Source organism: Lampris incognitus, chromosome 17 (assembly GCF_029633865.1).
Source record: "Lampris incognitus isolate fLamInc1 chromosome 17, fLamInc1.hap2, whole genome shotgun sequence".
NCBI lineage: Eukaryota > Metazoa > Chordata > Actinopteri > Lampriformes > Lampridae > Lampris > Lampris incognitus.
Genome location: NC_079227.1, coordinates 29,405,207 through 29,417,770, shown reverse-complemented (window position 1 = coordinate 29,417,770; position 12,564 = coordinate 29,405,207). Strand labels below are relative to the sequence as shown.

At 43.1% G+C, this 12,564-nt stretch overlaps 1 long non-coding RNA gene across 1 annotated transcript; it reads right to left on the bottom strand.

The window, feature by feature from the left end:
• Nucleotides 1–9,355: 9,355 nt before the first annotated feature.
• On the bottom strand, nt 9,356–10,015 carry LOC130128022 (uncharacterized). Its single transcript, XR_008811859.1, has 3 exons — nt 9,972–10,015; nt 9,770–9,869; nt 9,356–9,369 (listed from the first exon to the last, which is right to left on the bottom strand). It is a non-coding gene; the product is annotated as an uncharacterized LOC130128022 (long non-coding RNA).
• Between the last annotated feature and the right edge of the window lie 2,549 nt (nt 10,016–12,564).

Genomic DNA, 12,564 nt, shown 5'->3' with positions numbered 1-12,564 from the left:
CTTCCGTTGGCCGCTGCGCTGTTTGGGCGTCGCCATTTTACAATGACGTGTTGCAAACCTTCCCAAACTCTCCGCGAACAGCTTGTTTACAGTCACGTGATTCTGATGACGCGCGAGATTCCGATGGAGGGCAGGAAGTGAAAAGCAGAATGGACGAGATCGAGCTAGTTTAGCCCGAACTGTGCTAGTTTAGACGATATTATGAGAGAAAGGTATAAACAGAAAGTAAGACATGATGGACATGATCCTTTTTGACGAAGTGGTCACTGTACACATGCGCGTTATCCGACTCCGCTCCTCCCGACCGCAGACGACGGTTCGCAAGCCATTTTTTCCGGCGTTTTCGGTCAATTTCTTGCACCCCCCCCCCCATGAACAACAACAACAACAACTTATGGTACTCAATAAAAACTCCTTGTGGTTTCTCAGTTAATGACGCCAAACATAGGCAATTCGAAAGTTTGTGATAGTGCTTCCTATGTAGAAAATCACTTCCTGCTCTCCATCAGTAGTTCGTGACGTCATATGCAAACAACCTATAGTACACGCGGACATTGAAACTGTAGTTAATGGTCACACCCATATTTGCATATGAAACTGGTCATTGGTTTCGGTCGTCATGCAACTGTATTGTTTATAAGGGTGGGGATACCTGCAGACAGTTTAGACTGAGGAGGTCACTTAGATGAGTGATGTAACGTTTCCGTCAATAAACGTGGTGTCCAGATGACCTGATTCAACCTTCTTTGGTTTTCTTACCTGGATTATTGAGCATGCGTAAAGACATTTTAATTCTAGTGAGGTTCATCTGCAGCATCTTCGTATTGACCTGAGCTGCTCTCTGTGAGGCGGCCTCTCTTCCACTTCATCAGATGACTTGACATTTTCAAGAGTCCCAAGAGTGTTAATGGTTTGAAAGAGTTAATGTCAGCCCCTTCTTAACCCTGTCATTCTTCGTCTGCATAAAAAACAACCTCAAAGACGAGGACTTTAATGACAGCATGATTTACATTTGATCAGCTGGGATGAATGATAGCGGTTGTCTACGCTCTCATCCTAAACCACTGTAACACCGATGTATATGATTGTGACACTATTTACACACAAGCTAAAGTAAAATCACAAGCTACCTTGATCCTACAGACTCAAAATGAATTACAGGGTGAGTGAGTGAAGGAAGGAAGGTAAGGAATTTTCTTTTTATCTGCGTGCCATGTCATAACTTTCCATGTTGTATGGAATATGCAAGCTATCTCTATAACTTTATCACTATGCTCATTCAGCAGAAGTTTGCTTTATGATAACGTGCATATTTCGCCCATTGTTCAAACACCTCCTCATCGTGATGTCTGCCTTCCTTGATAAAGCCGCTTTATTTTTTGTCATTGTATTCTTACAATGAATTTGTTCTCTGCATTTAACCCATCTTATTGTATAGGAGCAGTGGGCAGCTGCAGCGCCCGGGGACCAACTCCAGTTCTTCTTTCCATTGCCTTGCTCAGGGGCACAGATAGGAGTATTAACCCCAACATGCATGTCTCTGAGATTTACTATGGAACGCAGTGTTTGCAGAGCCTCCAGCGTCATTAAGGATCCTCACCACCCTTCTCACAACCTGTTTTCCCTCCCGCTGTCTGGCAAGTGGTACAGGAGCATCTGCGCTACATCCAGCAGAATGCTGAATAGCTTCTACCCACAAGCAGTCAGGATCATTAACAACCTGGCCCCCCTGCCCCCACGGTCATCCCTCACCCCCCCACCCTTTAACCCCCCCCATCAGTGCTAGTCACTCGTTGACAGACACCAGCTGTCAACATTGCACTTTAATGGACTGTGTTGCACTTGAATGGACTGACTGTGTTGTTAACTGTTTGTGCCTTTTCATTTTGTTCTTTCTGTTTTTATATGTTTTTAGTGGTATCGTTTTTAGGGAAATTTTAGATATATATTTTTATGTCTTGATGCATGCTCAATAATCCAGGTAACAAAATCAAAGAAGGTTAAATCAGTTCATTTGGATACAACGTTTATTGACCGAAACGTTTCATCCCTCAACTACGTGACATCTTCAGTCTAAATTGACTGCAGGTATCCCCATCCCTTATACCTGCAGTCAGTTTAGACTGAAGATGTCACTTAGTTGAGGGATGAAACATTTTTTTTCCGATGTTTTTCATTTTAACAGGTCTAATGTTATCAAACATATTTCGTATTTTTGGGTTGAAATTGTAAGGTGGAGAGCTTACAGAGGAAGAATGCTCTAAGTGATCAGCTTATTCACTACCATGGCATTTCAGACCAGAGCAAGGTCGCCGGTGAAGGAACAGTAATTGGAAACGTATCTCCACACAGGCAAAGGCACACACACACACACACACACACACACACACACACACACACACACACACACACACACACACACACACACACACACACACACACACACACACACACACACAATCATCGGCAGTTACTTGGGGTCTAGTATGACTGTCCTCCTTCTGGGTCTTCAGGTGGGTGTAGAGGCCAATACTGGAGCTGCATATTTAGGGGTAATGTGGGCAAGGATATGAAGGAGTGGTTGAGGATGTGGTTTGGGTCACTGGTAACTTGCTCCTTTCTGAATCTGCGCTTGTTTTCAGCAGCACAGTGGAGGTCATGGTTTTAGCATGCAGCACGCTCACGGACAGCCAGTCTCCAGGCCTCTGTTTTCTGCTGCTTGTTCCCAGATGTTAAGGTCAATGCCAAACCTTTTTATATGGGCTTTGATGTTATCTTTATATCGCTTCTTTTGTCCTCCTGTGGCACAGCATCCTGTTACAAGCCGAGAGTAAAGTACTTGTTTCGGGAAGCGAGACTCAGACATGCGGAGGACATGGCCAGTCTATTTCAGCTAATGTTGTGCGATGGTGGCAGTTATATTACGCGTGTTGGCCTTCTTGAGCACACTGAAGTTGGTGCGCTTATCCTTCCAGCTGATCTTAAGGATCTTCCTGAGGCATTGCTGTTGGTATGCGTCGGTGCCTTCACGTGCCTGCTATATGTGGTCCATGTTTCTGACCCATACAGTAGAGTGGGCAGCACTACCACTTTGTTCACCAGAATTTTTGTTCTGTCCTGAAGGTTGTGGTTTTCAAAAACCCTTTTTTCTCAATCTTGAGAAGGCCTGGCTGGCACAACTGAGATAATGGTGTATTTTGATGCCATTGTTGGCTTTGGAGGAGAGAAGGCTGCCCAGATATGGGAACTGTTCCACATTTTCGAGTCTGGTGTTGTGTACAGAGATGGATGAGGGAGAGCAGGCATATTTCTTTAGGGTTGGTAGAGAATATGGGTATTTTATGTTAATGGCCAAGCCAAGCTTCTTGTATGCCCTTGCAAAGGCATCCAGTATGCTCTGTAGTTCCTCTTCTACAAGGGACACTAAGGCTTTGTCATCGGAGTACTGCAGCTCAATGATGGATTTGGTGATGGTTTTACCTTTAGCCCTGAATCTGTTAATGTTCAGAAGATTCCCATCAGTTCTGTACATGATTTCGACTCGTTGAGGCAGATTGGGACCTGTGTGGTGGAGGATGGTAGCAATGACGACAGAGAACAGGGTTAGGGCAATGACACAGCCTTGTTTAACTCCTTTGTAGACCTTGAAGGACTTTCTCATCTTCATAACTGCTGAGTACTCTAGCTGACATATTGTCATGTGGTAGTCGTAGTACTCTGATATATTTGTCAGGGCAGCCTATTTTTGACAGAACTACCCAGAAGGCCTGGTGGTTTATGGAATCAAAAGCTTTGGTTAAGTCTATAAAGGCCATATACAATGGTTGATTCTATTCCTGGGCTTTTTCTTGAAGTTGGCGAGTGGTAAATATCATGTCCACGGGGCCTCTGTTAGGACAAAAACCACTCTGGGATTCTGGCAGTATTTCCTCCTATATTGGGAGGAGGCTGTTGGCCAAGAACCTAACCAGAGCAGGGAAATGCTGTGGTAGAGTCCACGCTCAGCTTTGTCCCCTTTCTTAAAGATAGAGACAATTAGTGCATTCCTAAGTAGCGCAGGGGTTTCCTCTTTTTTCCCATATTTTAAGTAGCAGGGCATGGGTATGTCTGAAGAGTGTAGGTCCACCTGCCCTCAGTACTTCTGGCGGTATTCCATCAGAACCAGCAGCCTTGTTGATTTTCATCTTCCTGGTGGCATCCTTGACTTCTCTTTGACAAGGTGGTGCTGCCATGTCCTCTTTTTTGAGTTGCTGAAGGAGTTGTTGGAAAGCATCCATCTCAGGGCTAGAGTCCCAGTTTAAAAGGTCGTGGTAGTACTCTTTCCACCTCTCTTTCATTGACTCGTCTGTTAGTGGTGTGTGCCCATCTTTGGAGTGAAGGGGGGTTAGATGGTGGTGGCTGGGACTGTATATTGCTTTAGTAGCATTGAAGAAGCCTTTGGTATCCCCAGAGTCTGCAAGGTGTTGGATCTCAAGGGCCTTCATTGTCCACCACTGGTTTTTCAATTATCTGACTCAACTTTGGACGGCTGACTTTCCTCTTGCAAGGGCAGCTTGTTTATTTTGACAGTTGATGTCATTCTGCCAGATGACAAAGGTTTGCCTTTTTTGATGTTGATTAACCATTGGACTTCCAGGTCATTCTCATCAAACCAATCTTGGTGGTTCTTCATATGTCCAAGAGTGATTTTACAGGTGCTAGTGATTGCAGTCCTGAGCATATCTCAGTGGCTTTCAATAGTATCTGGATACTGGTTGCGTAGTGATGTACTGAGACTGGCCTGGAACAGTTGACGGGAGGAAGTATCAGTCAGTCGTTTGACATTGAGATCTGGGTGGCTCTGCTTTTTCTGTACCCTTCTTTTCCAGTGAAGATGGATGGACAGGTTGGAGTGGATAAGGCAGTGGTCAGTCCAGCCAGCAGTCATCTGCACTGATCATCATTCTGGTGTTAAGTACCTCCTGTCTGTCTCTGACAAATGAATAGTCAATGATGTGCCAAATCTTAGAACGAGAGTGCCTCCAGGTTGTTTCAAATTGGTTCTTCTGGCAGAAGAGTGTGTTGGCGATGGTTAGGCTGTGTTCTGAGCATATTGTTAACAGCAGGATGTCATTGGAGTTTCTGTTTCCAACACCTTCCTTACCTTTTATGCCTCTCCAGAAGTTGCAATTTCATCCCGCTCTGGTATTGAAATCTCCAAGCAGGATTAGCTTATCCTCCTTAGGGACTTTGGTGAGAACATTGTCCAGGTTGGCATAGAAGTTCTCCTTTACTTCATCTCGTGAGTCAAGTCTTGGAGTGTATGCACTGATGACTGTTGCTTTGTTTAATTTACAAGCGCCAGTCGTATTGTCATCAGGTTTTCATTGATGCCCAGAGGAAGCTCAACAAGGTGGCAAATGCAGCTTTGTTTTTGATGGCAAATCCAACACTGTGGATCCTTGGCTCATCAGCTGCTTTTCCTTTCCAGAAGAAAGGGTAACCACCCTTCTCCTCTTTCAGCTGCCCTTGGTCGGCCAGTCGGGTTTCAGAGAGTGCAGCAGCAATATCAATAATATTTATTTCTGAGTTTTCTGATCGTCTATCTATTGTCATGCCAAAATATGACAGGGTGCTTATTCTTAGTGATCTTAATATTCATGTGTGTTGTTCTTCCCATTGCATGGCATCACCTTTTTTTTGGATCTAATAGACTCTTTTAACCTCATTCATTCTGTAAAAGGGGCCAGACATTCAAAATGTCACATTTTAGACCTTGTACTCTCATCTGCTTTCTCTCCCGGGTGTCTTAATCTGGTGGATATGTTTGTAACTGACCATAAAGCTGTCATTTTCAAAGTTCCACTACAGCTCCCTATTCCTAGTCACTATCCTAAAACAGGCCCCCGCATTCTCAACGCTGGCTCTAAATTTTATGACGCTTTTAATTCATCATCTTTTAATCCCTCTATACCCCCACTCAATCCAGATGCACTGTTAAATTCATTCACTGCTCAGTGCCTATCCATCGTTGACCAAATTGCACCATTTAAAACTAGGGAAAAAAAATCAAATAACCTCCCTTGGCTGAACGATCACACTCGTGCCCTTAGAAGACTCTGTAGAAAATCAGAACGACAATGGAAGGTCAACAAGTCTGAATTAACACATAACAACCTTAAAAACCAAATGTTAATTTACAAGAAGGCAGTTAAGGATGCAAGATCAAAGTACTTCTCTGAACTTTTTCTATTCCATTACCCAAACCACTTATCCTGCTCTCAGGGTCGCGGGGATGCTGGAGCCTATCCCAGCAGTCATTGGGTGGCAGGCAGGGAGACACCCTGGACAGGCCGCCAGGCCATCACAGGGCACTATATATACATATATTTGATATAAATGTAATATACACACACACACACACACACATATATATATATATATATATATATATATATATATATATACATACATACATACATACATACATACTATACATATAGTATATATGTATATGTAAATACTATATATACACACATATATTTGATATTTAAGTAATATAATCCTATAGTTATTCTTTGTCACCTGTACTGGAGTCTTTTTGTATTTATTAGCAATGGCCTTTATCTTGGGGTAGAATGGAAGAGAGCAGATCAGAGTTGTGATATATGGTAATTCTAATAAGTTCTGTCAGTCTTCCTTACCTGTAGAGGGCACAAATAACAACCTTAAAAACCAAATGTTAATTTACCAGAAGGCAGTTAAGAATGCAAGATTGGCATACTTCTTTGTACTAATATCAAGAAATAACCACAATCCTAAAGTTCTCTTCAGGCAACTGATTCTGTTATTAATGATGCCTCCACTTCTCTTTTTGAACCTGATGTTGAGTTGTGCGAAAAATGTCTCACTCATTTTGTAAAAAAAAGGTGGGATATATCAGGTCCCAAATCCAACCTGGCCCTTGTATTCGTTCCATTCCTCATTTTAATTCTGCCTCTTTTACCCAGTTCCAACCAATTACAATTTCAGTGTTGGTGAGTGCAGTCTCCAATATGAACTCCTCCTCCTGCATCTTAGACATCATTCCCACTAAGCTGCTCAAGGAAGTATTTTGAACGGTTAGCCCCATTATTCTGCCAATTCGTAATAATTCTCTGGCCTCTGGTTCTTTTCCAGACAGTTTTAAGCATGCCAACGGTCACCCATTGCTGAAGAAACCTAATTTAGATCCCCTGTCCTTAAGTAACTACAGATCAATCTCCAAATGTAATTTTTTTTAATCTAAGTCAAAGAAGGTTGAATCAGTTCATCTGGATACATTTATTGACAGATACGTTTCACCACTCATCACTCACCTCTTCAGTCTAAACCGACTGCAGGTATCCCCACCCTGGTAAACAATACAGTTGCATAACGACCGAACCCAACGACCAGTTTCATATGCAAATATGGGTGTGGCGGTTCGGATAATGGATGGATGGATGGTTTTATTTCTTTGTAAAGCACTTTTTAACATTGTTTTAGAAAAGTGCTATGTTTCCACGGTGGTGTAGCGGTCTAAGCATCGGCTTTGTGTCGATGCTGTTACCCAATGGGGACCAGGGTTCGCGCCCCGGTCTCGTCAGATCCGACTATGGCCGGACTCGATGAAGCAGCAATGATTGGCAACGCTGTCTTCGGGAGGGGGGCGGATTCCGCTTGTGTTCGTCACATGAATGCGTCTCTGTGTGTGTGTGTGTGTGTGTGTGGGGGGGGGGGGGAAGCAGTGCTTCGGCCTGGAGGCGACTCGTGACAAGGCGACTCCTTCGAGACTGCCGGCCGGAGAGATGCAGTTGGCAAACGCATGCAGTACAAGGGTGGGTGTTTGAACTAAAATAGGGGATTGATTGGCCACTAAATTGGGAGAAAAAGGGAAAAATCAGAAATAAATTTATTTAAAAAAAAGAAAAGAAAAGTGCTATATAAATAAAGTTGTTATTATTATCATTATCAATCTGGAATCTCCTCAGCTCTCGGGCGATGGTGGCAGTACACCAGCCAGGTCGATTGCTGGATTGGTTGTCCATGAGGGTTTATATATTCCAGACGCCAAAATATACGAGTTTTTGACCACATGATGGTGATCCCTCTGGCTGCAGTGGTCCAGACAGGAGGTATGAGGCAGACTATATTTAGGGCTGCTCAGTCGTGGATGCAGCAGCCGATAAGCTCCTCTGCCTCAGTCCGGGGGCTTAGCAACTGATCATATACCCACCGCCTGTGGGTGTATGATCCTGATTGCCATGGGTTTGATCCTGATTATGGGTTTATTCCCTTGCAGGAGGATGCCTACACATGACAGCTTTTTACGTGGAGAGGCTGATGTGCCTGCAGCCACCACACGGTCCTTGGCAGGCAGTGGCCAGAGTCTTGTGGCATGGAGAACCAAGATGATTAGGGACCACCCTCTGTTGAAACCTTCATCCGCCTTTACTGCTGTTGTGACCTGGAGACATTTTCCGTCAGTTCCGCCATTGAGGTCTTTGTTGGAGTGCACTTTTTCTGGAACCTGCCCCTTGTCACCTCGGGTGACCCTGCCAGGAGCAAAGCTCCAGACAGTATAGCTCTTGGGATCACTAGCACACGCAAGTTTTTCCACCATGGCAAGGTTGCGATCCAGGAGAACACACACAACATACACACACCCATACACACACACACACTTTTAATCCAAGCAGAAGTCAGGCTACAGTTCAATGTTGGGGCAAAAATCATGTAACAATAATTCTTTATAGTCTTGCATTCATAGAAAGATTAGTGTCAACCTGTAGCAAGGCAGCATGATGGTAACAGCAGCCTTTTGAGATGGTGCCAGCCCAAGGCAGTCAAGGTGGAGTCAGAAAGCTGTCATAAAAGGGCCTGGTGAGCTGTGACACCAAAAGCAGTGCTTTAAGGTAAACAAAGCTTGAAGACTGTGTGTAAAATGCTCTAATCATAATAATTTAATGTACTATCAAAATATAATAATAAACTGAAGATTCATGAAGTGGTACTTGAGTTGAAGTAGAGAGCAAGACTTTACAGCTAGAGATGTGTGCCAATTTTATTTAATTACAGCCCCACAGAACAGGCCTTCTGATTACTGGGTTTGGTTTGACAATGGTTTTGCAGCAAGAGGGGTTGGTGTCTGGGGCTTCACATCCAGCAGCGTTCCTTTGCTTGGCTGCATGTCTCGGCCATGTACTTCACCCTAAGTACAATGAGCAGTGAAATGCTTTTTGGCAACCCCGAAATTGGTTAACATAATTTTCTCATTGATTTTCATCTTCTACTTCTTATTTCCTGGATGCATATTGGTGAAGCTCGATTTCCAGTTTGGCAGTTCCTCATCTTCTTCTTCTTCTTCATCTTCAGAATCAGAATACAGATTATAGACAGGGACACAAGAAGAGTGACAAATAAAAACATACAATAAGAAAAAAATGAGCAAAAGAATATTACAGACACAAGTTAACAATCTATATTAAAAGATTCACATAGATGCAATAATTTAACCATCTTGATATTTTTTTGAAAACTCAACACTTTTTGAATATTTTAAAAGGTCATATTGAAAACAGGAAAGAGGGGTCTATAGTTACTTAATTTACATTTATGAATATAGAATTTGGCAAATATAAAAATAAAATGTATTATGAAATATTTGTAATCTCCCTCCTTCTTGTAATGACAAATCTGAAAAGGAAAGTCTTTAAAGCAGAAATAAAACTCGTTAAAGAACATTTGCATAAAGACAAGAACATCTGACCAGAGTTTTTCCAGTATAGAAACACGTCCAAAACAAATACACAGTTGTTTCAGGGGTGGAGTTACAAAGAGAGCAGCTGGTATCAATTTTCTTTTTAAATCTGGAATAAAGAAAAAAAAAATTGACCGGGTAGTATTTATGCAGCAGTTTAAATGATAACTTCATGCACCTTATTCGTTAAGAGATATTTATAAGGACAGACCTTTTTTTCAGTGAAGACTATCAACCTTTCCAGTATGAGACCACACGACACACAGGGACAGTGTCTTGTTGAAAACGTGTTCTGAATCTTTTATAGTTGTGACTACTTGCTGAAAAACATGTTTTTGCCACATTTGTTTCACAGGGATGAAAAGTTGGACCAACAGAACTTGAGAGAAACTAATCTCTCTTAACAGCATAGTCACACCTGACGAAAAGGCATTAAACACACTAGAAAATTCTTTTGGAGTTACAGGAATGGTATAAACTGAGAGGAATTCTGAACAGTTATATAACTGACCATCTGGTTTAAGTAACTGACAACATGTATGATGTTATTCTTAAACCGGTTTTCAATGAAAATAGATTTGTTTTTGTAAGTAATGCTCCTGTTGTTCATGATAAAGTATGTGTGGGATGAGAAATTGCGCTTAAACACAAGAAACCAGGGAAGAAGTATGTGACTGTGAAGGTTGGATAGTTTGATTGGGATCTTTGAGATGTCATGGTTGCAGACCAATAAAAATCTCAAGCCACCTATTTTAGAAAAAATATAGGAGGGATAACATACCAAATAGAGTTGAGATTGTTTAAACACCTCAGCCAACTTCTTTTGAATGTGGTGTTTAATGTTGTGAAATCAAGAAAATTTAGGCCACTGTGTTCCACTGTATTCATTAATACAGATTTTCTAATGATAGGGAACTTTTTTCGCCACACAGAACAAAATCCAACCACTGAGGATGCACAAGCCAGTGCATTCTTAGTGCCGGTCCTAAGCCCGGATAAATGGGGAGGGTTGTATCAGGAAGGACATTCGGCATAATATCTTTACCAAATCAAATATATGGCTCATAAGTCAGATTGCCATACCGGATCGGTCGATGCTCAGCTTACCAATGACCACCACCAGTACTGTTGGCCAGCAGGGTGCCGCTGGAAACTATACTACTGTTGGGCGAAGGAGAAGGAGAGGGGGAAGGCATGTTCAGAAGCAGTGGGAGAGGAGGAAGGGTAAGAGTGTAGAGTTGAGATTTGGAACTTTGAATGTTGCTATTATGACTGGTAAAGGGGGAGAGCTGGCTGATATGATGGAGAGAAGGAAGGTAGATATACTGTATGCAAGAGACCAAGTGGAAGGGGAGTAAGGCCAGGAGCATTGGAGGTGGGTTCAAACTCTTCTACCGTGGTGCAGATGGGAGAAGTTGGGTAGGGGTAATTCTGAAGGAAGAGAATGTTAAGAGTGTGTTGAAGGCGAAGAGAGTGTCGGACAGAGGGATGAGTATGAAGCTGGAAATCGATGTGTTGATGAATGTTATCAGCGCATATGCCTCTCAAGTTGGGTGTGAGATGGAAGAGAGAGAATTCTGGAGTGAGTTGGATGAAGAGTGTACCCAAGGAGGAGAGAGTGGTGATTGGAGCTGACTTCAGTGGGCATGTTGGTGAAGGGAACAAAGGCGATGAGGAGGTGATGGGTAGGTATGGTGTCAAGGAGAGGAATGTGGAAGGACAGACGGTGGAGGATTTTGTGAAAAGGATGGAAATGGCTGTGGTGAATACATATTTCAAGAAGAGGGAGGAACACAGGGTGACATATAAGAGTGGAGGAAAGTGCACACAGGTGGACTATATCTTCTGTAGGAGGCGTGATCTAAAAGGGATTGTAGACTGCAAGGTGGTGACAGGGGGAGAACATAGCTGGCAGCATAAGATGGTGGTCTGTAGGATGACTTTGGAGACCAAGAAGAGGAATAGAGTGAAGACAGAGTGAATGATCAAATGGTGGAAGTTAAAGAAGGAAGACTGTTGTGTGGAGTTCAGGCAGGAGTTAAGAGAGGTACTGGGTGTTGGCGAAGAGTTGCCGGATGGCTGGGCAAGCACACCAGAAGTAGTGAGGGAGACAGCTAGGAAGGTACTTGGTGTGTCATCAGGACAGAGGAAGAAAGACAAGGAGACTTGGTGGTGGAATGAGGAAGTACAGCAAATTATACAGAGGAAGAGGTTGGCAAAGAAGAAGGGGTATAGAGAGATGAAGAACGTAGAAAGGAGTACAAGGAGATGCAGTGTAAAGTGAAGAGAGAGGTGGCAAAGGCAAAGGAAAAAGCATATGGTGAGTTGTATGACAGGTTAGACTCTAAGGAAGGAGAAAAGGACTTGTACTGATTGGCTAGACAGAGGGACCGAGCTGGGAAGAATGTGCAGCAGGTTAAGGTGATCAAGGATAGAGGTGGAAATGTGCTGACAAGTTAGGAGAGTGTGCTGAGAAAGTGGAAGGAGTACTTTGAGGGGTTGATGAATGAAGAAAATGAGAGAGAGAGAGAAGGTTGGATGATGTGGGGATAGGTAATCAGGAAATGTGTTGGATTAGCAAGGAGGAAGTGAGGGCAGCTATGAACAGGATGTAGAGCGGAAAGGCGGTTGGTCCTGATGACATACATGTGGAGGCACGGAGGTGTTTAGGAGAGATGGCAGTGGGGTTTTTAACTAAATTGTTTAACACAATCTTGGAAAGCGAGAGGATACCTGAGGAGTGGAGAAGAAACATACTGGTACTGATTTTCAAGCATAAGGGCGATGTGCAGAAATGTAACAAC